The following is a 16914-nucleotide window of genomic DNA, read 5'->3' as shown; positions in this document are numbered from 1 at the left end:
AAAAAAAAAAAAAAAAAAAAAGACCTAGCAGTGTCCACACATCTAGCCAGTTTATCTTGTGACTTGTGACTGCACAGGTATTTCCCAGCAGGGGAGTGTCATGCTTTTCCTCTCTGCCTGGTGGATGGGGACAGTCAGGCTGGTCCCACTTTGGGGCCCTTCCATCACCCAGGCTCTGATTCAAGGCATAGCGTAGCCCTGTCTCCTGGAGTTCCAGCTGGAGCAGCCACTGCTTCGCTGGGCAGGAGGATGAGGGACATGAGAGGGTGGCCCCACATCAGGGCTGATGATGGAGGTTGCTCTGGCAGGTCTCTGCTCTGGCCTGGGGGCCTCATTTCTGCTCCTCAGCCCAGGTGGTGGCTAGATGGGCAGCATTACCACAGGTCTGGGGCCTGGATCTCAGCTCGTCAGAAGTATGAAAGTCACACAAGGAACTCCTTGACCCTGCCATGGCTGTTGCCACAGTAATGCCTCCCTGGTCCCATTTGCAGCTATGCAGAGAGATGGGGACATCAGTACCCTGCAGACAGAGGGGAAATGGCCTATGCAAACCCAGTACAAAGCATAAAACCTATGGTAATAATTAACCCTAGTCCAGCGCAGTGGGGCCCACCTGTAGTCCTTGTAGTCCTAGTCACTCCGAAGGCTGAGTTGGGAGGACCACTTGAACCTAGCAGTTCGAGGCTGCAGTAAGTTATGCTATGAGCTACAAGCAAGACCCCATCTTAAAAAAACCAAAAAACCTTGCTCCTGCCTTAACTGTCAATTCCGACACTTGCATGTTGGTCTCAACTCTCCTATGACACTCCTGAGACATTCCCACCCTTAATGATACCCTTGGCCTGGTCAGTCTGGAAGCACCCCTTCTCTGCACAGCCTTGCTTGCTGCCTATGCTCACACATGTCAAAGAGAGAGTCCAGGCCAGGCATGGTGGCTCACGCCTGCAACCCGAACACTTTGGGAGGCTGAGGTGGGTGGATCACTTGAGGTCAGGAGTTCGAGACCAGCCTGGCCAACATGGTGAAAGCCCGTCTCTATTAAAAATACAAAAATTAGGCTGGGCGCGGTGGCTCATGCCTGTAGTCCCAGCTACTCGGGAGGCTGAGGCAGGAGAATGGCGTGAACCTGGGAGGCAGAGGTTGCAGTGAGCCAAGATTGCACCACTGCACTCCAGCCTGGGTGACAGTGAGACTCCATCTCAAAAAAAAAGAAAAAACAAAAAAATTAGCTGGGCATGTTGGTGTGCACCTGTAATCCCAGCTTCTTGGAAGGCTGAGGCAGAGAATCACTTAAACCCAGGAGGCAGAGGTTGCAGTGAGCCGAGACCACACCACCTGCACTCCAGCTTGTGCGACAGAGTGAGACTGTATCTTTAAAAAAAAAAAGAAAAGAAGGTCTAGATAAGTTAGAAGCCTGGCCGAGTTCTTTCCCATGTGCACATGGGAAATAATGGCCACAGAAGCCTGGTGGCCACCGGAGTGGACTGTGCAGGGACCAAAGGCCCATGACAGCCTGCTGGGTCTCCAGGAACAGTGGAAAGAAGGAAGCCTATGGTTGCAGTGAGCCAAGATAGCACTACTGCACTCTGGCGACAGAGCGAGACTCCATCTCAAAAAAAACTAAAAAGGAACTGGGTGATGAGTACATGAGGGTTTATAATACTGTTCTCACTAATTTTGTTTATGGTTGGATATTTTCCATAATAAAATTTTTTTCAGGCCGGGGGCAGTGGCTCACGCCTGTAATCCCAAAACCTTGGGAGGCCGAGGCAGGCAGATCACCTGAAGTCGGGAGTTTGAGACCAGCCTGATCAACATAGAGAAACCCTGTCTCTACTAAAACTACAAAATTAGCCAGGCATGGTGGCGCATACCTGTAATCCCAGCTACTTGGGAGGCTGAGGTAGAAGAATCACTTAAACCTGGGAGGTAGAGGTTGTGGTGAGCCGAGAACGTGCCATTGCACTGTAGCCTGGGCAACAAGAGCGAAACTCCATCTCAAAAAAAAAAATTTTTTTTTCTTGGCTGGGCGTGGTCGCTCATGCCTATAATCCAAGCACTTTGGGAGGCTGAGGCAGGCAGATCACCTGAGGTCAGAAGTTCAAGACTAGCCTGACCAACATGGTGAAACCCCATCTCTACTAAAAATACAAAAATTAACTGGGCATGGTGGTCCGTGCCTGTAGTCTCAGCTGCTCAGGAGGCTGAGGCAGGAGAATCACTTGAACCCGGGAGGCAGAGGTTGCAGTGAGCTGAGATTGTGCCATTGCACTCCAGTCTGGGTGACAGAGCAAGACTCTGTCTCAAAAAAAAAAAAAAAGGAAGAAAGAAAATCACCCTCAGTTCCCTTAGAAAGATAGAAGCAATTTAATTCGAAGTCGGCATCCAGAAAGCCAAATGCAGAAAACTCTACAAATTATTAGCAAACCAAATTCAACAATGTATTGAAGTGGCAATTTGTCATAAGCAAGCTGAGTTTATCCTAGGAATACAATGGTGACTAAAGTTAGGAAAAAAATCTATAAATATAAATATATACATAAACAGATTAAAAGAGAAAAAGCAGGCAGGGCACAAAGGCTCACACCTGTAATCCCAGCATTTTGAGAGGCTGAGGTGGGCAGATCACGGGTCCAGGAGTTTGAGACCAGCCTGGGCAACATGGCAAAATCCCATCTCTACAAAAAAATATAAAAAATTAGCCTGGCATGGTGGCATGTGCCTGTAGCCCCATCTACCCGGGAGGTTGATGTGGAAGAATCAGTTGGGCACAGGAGGTTGAGGCTGCAATGAGCTATGATTGAACCAGTGCACTTCAGCCTGGGAAACAAATCAAGACCCTGTCTCAAAACAAACAAACAAAAGAAAACAAAAAAAAAAAAGGAAAGAAAAGAAAAACAAGAGAAAAGTCATACGATCTCAACAGATACAGAAAAATCATTTGAGGCCAGGTGCGGTGGCTCATGCCTGTAATCCCAGCACTGTGGGAGGCCAAGGTGGGTGAATCACTTGAGGTCAGGAGTTTGAGACCAGCCCGGGCAACATGATGAGACCCTGATTCTACTAACAACAAAAAACCAGCCAGGCAGGGTGGCACACGACTGTACTCCCAGCTACTCGGGAGGCTGAGGTGGGAGGATCCCTTGGGTCCAGAAGGTTGAGGCTGCAATGAGCTGTGATCCTGCCAGTACACTCCAACCTGGGTGAGAGAGTGAGATCCTGTCTCAAAAAACAAACAACAATAACAACAAAAGGCTGGGCATAATGGCTCACGCCTGTAATCCCAGCATTTTGGGAGGCCAAGGCTGGTGGATCATGTGAGGCCAGGAGTTCGAGACCAGCCTGGGCAACTTGGTGAAAACCCACCTCTAGTAAAAACACAAAAATAAGACAGGTGTGATGGCACGCGCTACTTGGGAGGCTGGGGCACGAGTTGCTTGAACCCAGGAGGCGGAGGTTGCAGTGAGCCGAGATCGTGCCACTGCACTCCAGCTTGAGCGACAGAGGAAGCCTCTGTCTCAAATACTACAATTTGTTTATCCATTCACCTATTGATGGAAATTATTTATGTTGTTCCCAGGTTTGGCTATTATAAATAAAGCTGTCTCATGCCTATAATTGCAGCACTTTGAGAGCCTGAAGCAGCAGAATCATTTGAGCCCAGGAGTTTGAGACCAGCCTGGGTAACTAATTGAGACCCTGTCTCTCTAAAAAAAAAAAAAAAAAATAGCCAGACCGCGCATGGGCGCGGTGGTTCACACCTGTAATCTTAGCACTTTGGGAGGCTGATGCGGGCAGATTACTGAGGTTGGGAGTTCAAGACCAGCCTGGCCAACATTGTGAAACCCCGTCTCCACTAACAATGTAAAAAACCAGCCATGTGCAGTGGCGTGCACCTGTAATCCCAGCTACTCAGGAGGCTGAGGCAGAAGAATCACTTGAACCCGGGAAAGCAGAGGCTGCAGTGAGCCGAGATTGCACCACTGCACTCCAGCCTGGGCTACAGAGTGAGACTTCTCAAAAAGAAAAAAAAAAATGGCTGGGCACAGTGGCTCATGCCTGTAATCCCAGCACTCTGGGAGGCCAAGGAGAGCAGATCACAAGGTCAGGAGACCAAGACCATCCTGGCTAACACGGTGAAACTCCGTCCCCATTAAAAACACAAAAAATTAGGTGAGCGGGCATGGTGGCGGGTGCCTGTAGTTCCAGCTACTTGGGAGGCTGAGGCAGGAGAATCCCTGGAACCCAGGAGTCGGAGGTTGCAGTGAGCCGAGATTGCATCACTGAACTCCAGCCTGGGCAATAGAGCGAGATTCCGTCTCTAAATAAATAAATAAAATAGCCAGATGCAGTGGTATATGCCTATAGTCCTAGCAACTGGGGAAGCTGAGGCAGGAGGATGGCTTGAGCCCAGGAGTTCCAGGCCAGGCTGCAGTGAGCCATGATTATATCATTGCACTCCAGTCTAGGTGACAGAGTGAGACACTGTGTCTCAAAAAAAAAAAAAAAAAAAGAACTGCTTTGAGTTCTTTTGGGTATATACACAGAAGTGGGATTACTAGGTCATATAATTCTATGTTAAATATTTTGAGGAACCTCCATACCATTTTCCACAGCAGCTGTATCTTTTTCCATTCCCACCAACAGTGCACAAGGGTTCCAATTTCTCCACATCCTTACAACACTTATTTTCCTTTTTTTTTTTTTTTTTTGAGACAGAGTCTCGCGCTGTGTCACCCAGGCTGGAGTGCAGTGGCGCGATCTCGGCTCACTGCAAGCTCCGCCTCCCAGGTTCACGCCATTCTCCTGCCTCAGCCTCCGAGTAGCTGGGACTACAGGCGCCCGCCACCACGCCCGGCTAGTTTTTTGTATTTTTAGTAGAGACGGGGTTTCACCATGTTAGCCAGGATGGTCTCGATCTCCTGACCTCGTGATCCACCCACCTCGGCCTCCCAAAGTGCTGGGATTACAGGCTTGAGCCACTGCGCCCGGCTTTTTTTTTTTTTTCTTTTTTTGAGATGGAGTTTCGCTCTTGTCACCCAGGTTGGAGTGGAATGGCACGATCTCGGCTCACTGCAAACTCCGTCTCCTGGGTTTAAGTGATTCTCCTGCCTCAGCCTCTTGAGTAGCGGAGATTACAGGTGCCTGCCACCACGTCCAGCTAATTTCTGTATTTTCTTAGTAGAGACGGTGGGGGTTTCACCATGTTAGCCAGGCTGGTCTTGAACTCCTGACCTCAGGTGATCCGCCCGCCTTGGCCATCCAAAGTGCTGGGAGTACAGACATGAGCCACCGCGCCCAGCCAACACTTGTTATTTTCTGTTGCTTTAAGACTAGCCATCCTGATGGGTGTGAGGTGGTACCCCACTGTGGTTTTGTGTTTCCTGTCTTTCATTCATACAATTAATACTGCAATGAGGTTGGGAGTGGTGGCTCTTGTGGTGGCTCACTTTGGGAGGCCGAGGCGGGCGAATCACCTGAAGTCAGATCACCTGAGGTCGGGAGTTCCAGACCAGCCTGACCAACATCAAGAAACCCCATCTCCACTAAAAATATAAAATTAGCCGGGCGTGGCAGCACATGCCTGCAATCCCAGCTACTCGGGAGCCTGAGGCGTGAGGATCCCTTGAACCAGGGAGGTGGAGGTTGTGGTGAGCCGAGATCGTGCTATTGTACTTCAGCCTGGGCAACAAGAGGGAAACCCCATCTAAACAAAACAAAACTGTAAGGAAAAGTCTTGAGTATAAGGTAGGGTGCTCAGTCTTCCTCCTAATCACAGAAATGCAAAATAAAAATTAAAAATAAACTAAGAGCCATCCCGGCCAACATAGTGAAACCCCATCTCTACTAAATACTAAAAATACAAAAATTAGGGCCATGCACGGTGGCTCACACCTGTAATCCCAGCACTTTGGGAGGCCGAGGCGGGTGGATCACGAGGTCAAGAGATTGAGACTATCCTGGCCAACACAGTGAAACCCTGTCTCTACTAAAAATACAAAAAATTAGCCAGGCATGGTGGCGGGCACTTGTAGTCCCAACTACTCGGGAGGCTGAGGCAGGAGAATCACTTGAACCCAGGAAGTGGAGGTTGCAGTGAGACGAGTTGAGCCACTGCACTCCTGCCTGGGCGACAGAGCAAGACCCTATCTCAAAAACAAAGAGACCGGGGGCGGTGGCTCATGCCTGTAATGCCAGCACTTTGGGAGGCCGAGGTGGGTGGATCACCTGAGGTCAGGAGTTCGAGACCAGCCTGGCCAACATGGTGAAATCCCGTCTCTACTAAAAATACAAAAAATGGCCAGGTGTGGTGGCACATGCCTGTAATACCCAGCTTCTCAGGAGGCTGAGACAGGAAAGTCGTTTGAACCCGGGAGGCAGAGGTTGCAGTGAGCCGACATGGAGCCACTGCACTTCAGCCTGGGAGAGGAGACTCCACCTCAAAAAAATAAAAATAAAAATCTCTGCTCACCTGAGGGATTAGCAAAAACCCAAGAGTTTGCAACATCCACTGCCAGCAAGGCTGTGGGCGGGCACTCACATAAAACTGCTGAAGAGAATGTACAATGGAAAAATGCCTACGTAAGGAGATTTGACAACGGGGAGCAAAACCGCGTGTGCCTTCACCCTCTGACCAGGCAGTTCCACTTCACAGAATGGATCTCAAACTCGCATCCCCCGTCACAAACAGCCCTGAGATAAGGCGCTTGGTAGTCACTGTGTGTGCTTTCCTCCGGGCCCCTTCCCACAGGTGGCTACTGAGGTCATTTTATCAGACCCCCTGGGCTCACCTTTTATTGCATCCTGCACAGGGCAGCCTGGGCAGGCTTTGGCCAGCTTCGCACGGGTGCCACTGCACAGGCTCCCTGCAGAGCAGTGCCGGAGGACGGCGCCAGGAGCCAGTGCACACATCCCTCCTGTCCTCGGGGCCGGACAGCCACCGCGCGGGGAGACCCTTCGGTCTGGAGCAGTGCTGGTGTTGGCTCCACTCGCCGGGTCGCCCAGGGCCCTTCACTTCCCGATCAACTCCCCACCGCCGCCGCTGCTTTCACGGGAAGCCAAGCCAAGTCACCTACGGCACGTGCACTGCATCAAAATAATACACGTTTGCACATGCGCCAGACGGTATGTTTCGTACTTAAAGAGCAGGGTTGGAAATGGAAGGTCCTCATCCTGCTTCCCCGCGGCGCGCGGGAGCTCGGGGAGCGCGCGCCCCCTGCCGGCGGGCCGGAGCGGCGGCGGGTTTCGCGCCCTCGGTGTCCTGCTAAGCTTGGAATTGCTTTGCTGGTTCCCGCCGGAGGCTGCTTTGAGGCTCCAAGTGACTCCCCGTTCCCCGGGTGCCTCGCCGTCGAGGTGCCCAAAGCCTCTCCATCTCTAGCGCTGGATGAGGCTCCCCTACTTTTCCTTCTGCCCAGATACCCTGTACTGTCACGCAGGTTGTGCTGATGGCGGCGGACCGGGACTGCACTTGCACGTGGCCTGGAGCTCACTTCCGCGCTCCCCCTCGCTGGACCTCTGACTGCGCAGGTCTCCGAGCTTGTTTCGTGGAGGCTTGGGATAGCTGGGAGGCCCCATGAGAGCGAGACGGTGAAGCTACCAGCAATGGGGCCTGCTTCTGATGTAGCCATTGACCGCAACTTGCACAGCTGAGCTTGCACATTCCTCCTCTCCTCCCCAGCCCCTGCCCCCGCACCCACCTGTGGCTGCCCCATGTCCTCTCCAGACCACCCCACACAGCTGTGGCTGCCCTCCCAGTCTCCCTCTTTCACCGCTCTGTGTGGTTTTGTCCTGTGCTTGCTCCTGACACATGGGCTTCGCTTTACCTTTCGTTTTTTTTTTTTTTTTTTTTTTTTTTTGAGACGGAGTCTTGCTCTGTCGCCCAGGCTGGAGTGCAGTGGCGCGATCTCGGCTCACTGCAAGCTCCGCCTCCCGGGTTCACGCCATTCTCCTGCCTCAGCCTCCTGAGTAGCTGGGACTACAGGCGCCCGCCACCGCGCCCGGCTAATTTTTTTTGTATTTTTAGTAGAGACGGGGTTTCACCGTGGTCTCGATCTCCTGACCTTGTGATCCGCCCGCCTCGGCCTCCCAAAGTGCTGGGATTACAGGCGTGAGCCACCGCGCCCGGCCTACCTTTCGTTTTTATTTTTCTAATTTTAACTTTAAATTTTTTTTTTTTTTTTTTTTTGAGACGGAGTTTCTCTTTTGTTGCCTAGGCTGGAATGCAATGGCGCACTTTCGGCTGACAGCAACCTCTGCCTCCCGGGTTCAAGCGATTTAATTCTCCTGCCTCCGCCTCCTGAGTAGCTGGGATTACAGGCATGTACCACTATGCCCGGCTAATTTTGTAGTTTTAGTAGAGACAGGGTTTCTCCATGTTGATCAGGCTGGTCTCGAACTCCTGGGATCCGCCTGCATCAGCCTCCCAAAGTGCTGGGATTACAGGCCTGAGCCACAGCGCCCGGGCTTTTATACTTGCCCAGGGCCAAAAGGAAGTCTTGCATTAGTCAAACTCACCAGATTCAGTAAAAAGTCAACTCTAAAATAATTATTTGAGACCGGTGCAGTGGCTCACGCCTGTAATCCCAACAGGGGCAGGGTGCCGTGGCTCACACCTGTAATCACAGCACTTTGGGAGGCCTAGGCGGGTGGACCACGAGGTCAAGAGATAGAGACCATCCTGGCCAATATGGGGGGAACCCCGTCTCTACTAAAAATACAAAAATTAGCTGGGCATGATGGTGTGCACCTGTAGTCCCAACTACTCAAGAGGCTGAGGTAGGAGAATTGCCTGAACCCGGGAGGCGGAGATTGCAGTGAGCCAAAATCATGCCACTGACTCCAGCCTGGTGACAGAGCAAGACTCCATCTCAAAAAAAAAAAAAAAAAAAAAAAAAACCAGCCCAGAAAACAAAACGAGTCTTCGTCTCCATAAAAAATTAAAAAATAATTACTTGGGTATGGTGGCACCTGCTTGTGGTCCCGGCCTATTGGGAAGTTGAGACGGGAGGAGAGCTTGGGCCCAGGAGTTGAAGGCTCCAGTGAACTATGATTGTGCCACTGGACTCCAGCCTGGGTGACACAGCAAGATGCCATTTCTAAAAAATAATTAAAAGCTGGGCGCAGTGGCTCACGCCTGTAATCCCAACACTTTGGGAGGCTGAGGCCGGTGGATCGCCTGAGGTCAGGAGTTCGAGACCAGCCTGACCAACCTGGAGAAACCCTGTCTCTACTAAAAATACAAAAATTAGCTGGGCCTGGTGGCACATGCCTATAATCCCAGCTACTAGGGAGGCTGAGGCAGGAGAATTGCTTGAACCTGGGAGGCGGAGGTTGCGGTGAGCCGAGATCGTGCCATTGCACTCCAGCCTGGGCAACAAGAGTGAAACTCTGCCTCAAAAAAAAAAATAATAATAATAATAATAATTAAAATAAAATAGTTATCTGTCAAATTTCAGGACCAAAAGTCTAGGTCTTGTCAGTCAACAGACACAGCGGTGAGTGGGGGAAACCCTGGAGGAAAGGTGTGGAAGGGCAAGGGCTTTGGTGTATTTGGGTGTCACTGAGGAGGCCCAGCTCTCTGGTATACTGCCATCACCTCCTGACTGATTGATTAGGTGAGGATTGACCAAGGTAAACGGTTCAAAGGCTAAATGAAATTTAGCTGTGCTACCAAGAAGGTGCTCTATTTTTAGTGCAAGAGGCATTTCGTCTTCAATGTGTATAAATATATATTTTTTCAATGTGTATATAATATAAACACAGACACACTGCCAAGGGTGGTCTTTCCCGTAGTTCACTGATATTTCTGGTTCTTTTCCTTCTAGGCCTATGGGAAGGTTTTTCATTCCTGGCATCTTGAGGAAAGGTTTGGCCATGTGACTTATATGACTAATGAAATGTTGGCAGAAGGAATGTGTGTCACTTCTGGGCAAAAGCCAAAGAGCCATAGTGATGAATCCAGATGGCGGAGGCGTCATTCCCCTCCTGTAGTATGAGCTGTGAGAAATAAACCTTGTCATGTGAAGCCACTGAGATTTGGGGTTGTTATTGCAGCAAACCAGGCCCATCCTGACTAACACATCCTAAATCCTTTCAGAAACAAAACAGTACAGGCAAACTAGCAAACAGACAGGCAGACAGATTATTTCCCTGGAAACTCTGAGCCCTGAGAATCCAGAGTTCCTTTCTTGGATGCTGGATGGCAAGTGAAAGTATGCTCAAATCAAGGTTGGCACACCTCACGTTCACACTGAGCTGAAGGTGTGGGAGCTCCCACTCTGAGCTGGAGGGCCACGGTCACAGCTACTCAGTTAGGACCAACCCTTGCTCTGTGTTGTGCTCATCTACATCATGGCCTTGTGAGGCTGCAGGTCGGAGTGGACTCTGGGGCTGTGGGTCATTCCACAGGGCTCTGATAACAGCCTCCTCATTCCTCCCACAGGGCTCCTTGGCTCTAGCCGTGTAAGTCAAGCCTCTTTCTTATTTGTTTGGGTTCTTTTTGTAGTTGTTATATATTCATGAGTCAGTAGTCATGACGGATCACAGCTTTTAGTGAACATTGTCATCTGTACCATGTTAAATTAAAAAGCAGGAGGCCAGGCCAGGCGCAGTGGCTCACACCTGTAATCCCAGCATTTTGGGAGACTGAGGCGGGCGGATCACAACATCAGGAGATCAAGACCATCCTGGCTAACACAGTGAACCCCGTCTCTACTAAAAATACCGGATGGAGACCGGCTCTGCCTGTGTCCTGGTGCCCTGCCCCACAGTGCAGTGGAACCAGAGACAGGGCTGTGGGACGATAGCAGCACTTCAGGAACTGCTGTAAGGAGAAAGGCCCAAGGCAGAAAACACGTCCCATCGGGACAAAGGGGAGCTTGATCACCTCCTGGGGACCGACCACTAATCCAACCCAGAGTGGCTGGGGGTGGCAGGAGTGGCCTGCCAATTTGGATGAACCTCATGTCCCCACTAATAAGGTGGAAGGGAGAAAACAGGCCAACAGAGTAGCAAGTGCAGCAAGAAAGAGCTTGCTGGCAGGGTGGCAAGAGTGGTTTGCCACCCCAAATGGGAGTGTGTGGGTGCATGTGAACTGGGAGTGTGTGGGTGCGTGTGAACTGGGAGTGTGTGGGTGCGTGTGAACTGGGAGTGTGTGGGTGCGTGTGAACTGGGAGTGTGTGGGTGCGTGTGAACTGGGAGTGTGTGGGTGCGTATGAACCTACCGGGGACATGACAGGGGCTCATTTCGTCCAATGAGGAGTCCTGGGGTAGCAGTGGCGTATGTATGTGTGTGCATGTGGGAGCCTAACTAGGTTCACCCGGGACACAGGAGAGGCCCGTTTCATCTGATGAGGAGTCCTGGGGCAGAGGAGGTGTGTGAAAGTGTGTGAAAGAGATGGTATGGGAGAGGCCAACGCAGGGAGTGACGTGGGGAGGCACAGATCCCTTAGTGTGGACTGTGTGCTCTGAGGTGAATGCAGGGGAAATCAGACCTAGGGCACTGCATACGGCTGATAGGACCAGCTCCAGGGCTGCAGCAGGCTGTGAGACGGGAAGGCACATTCCTGGCTAAGCAGCATCCGAAACTCTCATAATAGGACCTGGTCTGGTAGACCCGAGACTGAAAGTGTGCCACAAGGAAGGAAATGGGAGGAAAAGCATCAAAACCACTCCTTTGGAGTGCATGTTAAAAAAAAGTTTTTAAAAAGGATTTAGAGGTGATTGTGGGATAAAACTGGATGCTCAAAACTTAAGGACATACTATGAATTAGAACAGCCCTCTTTTAGTGTTGGATGGCTGGCCGAAGGCAATGTAGAGAAATTGGCCATGTGTTTTAAGGTGGTGACTGGGGTCGAGGACACGACCTAGTCTTTATATTGATTCATGGCTAAAGAAATGCAGCCCTGCCTAGCAGTTTATTGTAGAATGCTCGCAGCTCATGCCAAGATGAACCAGCTACGCTGGCAGCTACAGAGTTAAAGGGAAAGTCACAGAGGCTTGTAACTCCAACAGTAAAAAGCGAAAAGTGGAAGTAAAAATCAGCTGCCCAGGCAGCTATGAAAACAAAAGAAAAGTCTCAGGAAAGAGAAAACCGGTTTTGCAAGAACCACAGGAGGGAATGGAGACCCCCCCTCCCTCCATTCCAACCCCCCCCCCCCCCCTTACCAAGGCTAACTGCCCCTAAGGGGTTAAGAGATACAAGCTCCCAGTATCACCCAAGAAGCAGAAATCAGAGCTCTGGGAAGTTTAAAGTGAAAGGCTGGAAAAGTCAGGCATGCTGTCTCAGGTCTGGCCATGCCAAATTATGCCTATGCCTCTTAAGAGGACAAAAGGACCCCCACTAGGACCCAGATGATGCAGTCCAGCTTCAGCACCTACAAAAGTGCTGAGAAGCACTTCTGCAAAGTCTAAAGGATGGTAAAAGAAAAAGGCAACCAATATAAAAAAATCTCAGAGGTGCTCTGGGGTGCAGATAAAAGCACCAATGAGTTTGAAGAAAGACTTTGTGAGGGTTCATCAGCGCATGTGGATCAGCAATTGTAAGGCAGATCCTGATCTGATTGGCTTAGCAGGGGCCGAGAATTTAAGAGGACTGAGACAGACTGGGCTCCCTCCTTTTAGGCCCTGGGGAGCCTATGGTCTCTATGGAAGTAGAGGGCCGATTAATGGATTTTTTGGTCGATACTGGTGCTGATTTCTCTGTGGCAACTCACCCAGTTAGCCCCTCAACAAAGAACTGTGCTACTACTGTAGGGGTTACTGGGGCCAAAGAAAAGAGACCTTTTTGCAAATCCAGGAGATGTGTTATTGAGGGACAAGAAGCGCAGCATGAGTTTCTATACATGCCAAACTGTCCAGTGCCCTTGTTGGGAAGAGACTTACTCCAGAAACTGCAGGCACAAATTTCCTTTACATCTAAAGGGAATATGACACTGGAGTTTGAAAAGACTAAGGCAATGGTATTGACTCTAACTGTCTGGAGAACTGAGGAATGGCGGCTCTATGAACTGTGTGCCAGCAGGCTACCACAGCCAGACCTACACAGTATGTGGGGAATGCTTTTCAAGGTACCAGGTGTATGGGCTGAGGACAACCCCCTGGACTTGCTGCAAACAGCCCGCCCGGTGGTAGTACAGCTTAACCCTCATGCTGCCCCAGTATGAGTCCGTCAATACCCCTACCCAGAGAGGCAATTGATGGCAAAACAAAACATTTAAATCGGCCCTATAAACATGGGATTATAGTCAAATGCAAGTCCTCCTGGAATACTCCTCTGCTGCCTGTGTGCAAGCCAAATGGTGAATACAGGCCAGTTTACAAAGTGTCCAAGGACAAGGCAAAAGTCTGTTTTCAGGAGGTTGGATATCTAGGATTCACAGTATCCCAAGGCCAGTGCAGGCTTGGAAGTGCACGCAAGGAGGCTGGATGTGCGCTGCCCACCCCAGTTACAAGGCAGCAGATCAGTGTGGTGGGATTCTGCCGAACCTGGATTCCAAACTTCTCCCTTATAGCAAGGCCCTTATATGGCGCTACCAAAGGAAAAGAAAGAGAGCCCCTTCTATGGGAAAAGGAACAAAAAAAGGCCTTCAAAGGTATAAAGGAAGCTCTCATTCAAGCCCCGGCGCTAAGGTTGCCAGATTTTTAAAAAGCCCTTCTTTTTGTATGTGGATAAACGAAAGTGATAGCAGTCGGAGTCTTAACTCAGTTGTTAGGCTCTTGGCACTGGCCAGTAACATACTTATACAAAAGACTAGACTTGGTGGCTTTAGGTTGGCCCCACTGCCTCAAGGCGTTGGCAGCTACTGCAGTCCTCATAGGAGATGCCAACAAGCTGGCCCTAGGTCAGAAGATAATAGTCCAGGTGCCACATGCTGTAGTCACCTTAATGGAGCAAGGAGGACATCGTTGGCTGTCCAACTCTAGAATGCTAAAGTATCAAAGTCTTCTGTGTGAAAATCCCCAGGGAACACTGGAGACTGTAAATACCTTGAACCCAGCTACCCTGCTGCCTGTGGAGTGGAGGAACCCGATGGGAAGGACCATGGGTTGCCTCCCTGCTGGTAGGAGCTTCCCCACTGTTGCATAAATATGGTGGACCAAGTGTTCTCAAGCCGGGAAGATCTCAGAGATACCCCCTTGGAAAGCCCAGATGCTAAATACTTCACTGATGGTAGCAGTTTCCTAACAGATGGGGTGCGATATGCAGGGCATGCAGTAGTGACCCACACTAGGTAGTCGAGGCTCAAGCCTTACCTTCTGGGACTTCTGCTCAGAAGGCTGAATTAATAGCATTAACCAGAGCACTGTTATTGGCCAAGGGGAAGAAAGTAAACATATATACTGATTCACGATATGCTTTTGCAATCCTGCAAGCCCAAGAGGCAACATGCAAAGAGAGAGGACTTTTGACTACTGAAGGAAAAGAAATAAAAAAAAAAAAAAGAGGAAATGTTGCAATTATTAGAAGCCATATAAGCTCCAAAGAAGGTGGCTGTCATTCATTGCAAAGGACACCAAATCAGGAAGAGCTATGAGGCACAAGGCAACAGAAAGGCAGATCAGGAGGCTCGGCGGGCAGCAAGGAGCACGGCTTCACCTGAAGAAAGAATCCTAGCAATGCCTCTCCTTACAGAGCCCCCTTTACCGGAGGTGCCCAATTACTCTCAAGTGAAAAAGCTTGGTTTGGTCAGGAAACAGGAAAATATGTTAAAGGTGGGTGGTGGCTGTTCTCTGATGGGAGGCTAGCCATCCCAGAAACAGTAGCCCCAAGGTTTGTGAAGAAGATCCATCAAGGAACACACATTGGAAGGACAGCCCTAGAGACTTTAATAGGTCAGCATTTCTGTGTGCCACGGCTCTCTGCCATCACCCGTGCTGTTTGTGAACAATGTCTATCCTGTGCCTGGAAAAATCCAAAACAAGGACCTACTCGACCTCCAGGAATTCAGGAAGTGGGAGCTGTGCCCTGTGAGAAGACTTTAGACTTTAGACCTTGTAGACTTTACCGAGTTGCCTCAAGCAGGGGGTTACCGGTATATACTAGTGTTTGTTTGCACCTACTCGGGGTGGGTTGAGGCCTTCCCCACCAGAACTGAAAAGGCATGAGGGGTGACAAAGGTGCTACTGAAAGATACCATACCAAGGTTTGGGTCGCCTCTAACCCTAGGATCAGACAATGGTCCTGCATTTGTGGCACAAGTTGTACAACAGCTGACTCAACTTTTAAAGATCAAATAGAAACTGCACACAGCCTACTGACCACAGAGTTCAGGGAAGGTGGGACGCATGAACCGGACATTCAAACAACTACTGAAGAAATTGTGTCAAGAAACTCATCAGAGGTAGGATCAGGTCTTGCCCGTGGTCCTCCTCCGAGTCGGGTGCACCTCCACCAAACAAACTGGGTATTCGCCCTGTGAGATTTTGTTCGGCCGGCCACCCCCACCCCCATCATAAGTCAGATTAAAGGTAATTTCTATAAATGAGAACAACTAACTTTAAGAAGGCAAATGCAGACTTTAGGTATGGCCATGTAAAAATGCATGGCTAGGTATAGAAAAATGACTGTAAGTCTAACAGACGCAGTACACCCTTTAAACCTAAGGATTTTGTTTAAGCTAAAAAAAAAATGGAATCCAACCAATCTAGGACCCATATAGGATAGGCCTCATGTTGTAATCATGTCTACTTCCACTGCTGTGAAAGTTGCAGGTGTCACACCTTGGATTCATCCTAGCCGGCTGAAACCAGCGGCAGCAGTGACTCCTGACGATGACCAGTGGATTAACCAACAAGACCCAGATCTCCCCACCCGAATAGTCCTACGCCCACCGGTAAGAAGGACGACTGCCATGCTCTGACCACACTGGAGGCTGGTCAGTCTACGCACGGCTGAAGCTTGAGGATCCTGCAAGCTCTGCTCTAGTCACATCCCGGAAGCTGACTAGTCTATGCACAGCTGAAGCTAAGAGGACCATCTCCGGATAAGTGAATGTGGATACCATTTATAAGCCTAGTTATAATTCTATCAGTACTGATTGTTCTGTTGTCATGTTATTACTGCAAATGCTGCAAATGTCTATGCCCAGAAGAAGGTTTGCTATGCCCATGTGTAGTGTTAGCATGTTTCTATTACATACACTGATGTTGTTACCATTTCCGCCTATACTAGAAGAGGAGAAACCTTTAGAAGGATGCCCACACTGTGTACACACACACTAACTGAGTAAAAACATACGATAGTTAAAACTCTACTGTATCATATCTACTATAAATGTACAAGAACCAAGTTACAAACCTACACATACAACCAGAAACAGTCTGCAATGGTTTACCACAAGAGAGGCTTAGCAGGAGCAGCCCTAAGTATCTGTACAGAGAACCCGCAAATCGGATGCCTAGACTGTGACATTCAGTGGTCTATGCTACCACAGCTCCAACACTTATATTCAGGAAGGACTGCTCTGCTAAGTAGTATGTCAATCAAACCAAATTGTAAGACAAGAACATGCAATCCTTTAAAATTTACTATCTTAAAGCCAGAGCTACCTTTTTGGTCTACAGGACAGACAGCACTATTACGAGTTAATAGACAAGAAGCAGGCCTTAAAGTTCCACTACTAATGCTGGGCACGGTGGCTCATGCTTGTAATCCCAGCACTTTGGGAGGCCGAGGCAGGTGGATCACCTGAGGTCGGGAGTTCAAGACCAGCCTGACCAACATGGAGAAACCCCGTCTCTACTAAAAATACAAAATTAGCTGGGGTGCTGGCACGTGCCTGTAATCCCAGCTACTCGGGAGGCTGAGGCAGGAGAATCGCTTGAACCCGGGAGGCGGAGGTTGTGATGAGCCGAGATCGCGCCATTGCACTCCAGCCTGGGCAAAAAGAGCGAAACTCTGTCTCAAAAACAAA

At 49.8% G+C, this 16914-nt stretch overlaps 1 long non-coding RNA gene across 1 annotated transcript in view; it reads left to right on the top strand.

The window, feature by feature from the left end:
* Nucleotides 1-10011, top strand: part of LOC112625742 — a 17583-nt gene extending 7572 nt beyond the window's left edge. Inside the window, exons 2-3 of the long non-coding RNA XR_003119764.1 lie at nucleotides 6813-7125; nucleotides 9825-10011. This is a non-coding gene — a long non-coding RNA (uncharacterized LOC112625742). The remainder of the gene's footprint in view (nucleotides 1-6812; nucleotides 7126-9824) is intronic.
* Nucleotides 10012-16914: the final 6903 nt, after the last annotated feature.

This window comes from Theropithecus gelada, chromosome 6 (assembly GCF_003255815.1).
Source record: "Theropithecus gelada isolate Dixy chromosome 6, Tgel_1.0, whole genome shotgun sequence".
Lineage (NCBI taxonomy): Eukaryota > Metazoa > Chordata > Mammalia > Primates > Cercopithecidae > Theropithecus > Theropithecus gelada.
This window is presented reverse-complemented; position numbering and strand designations above follow the sequence as displayed.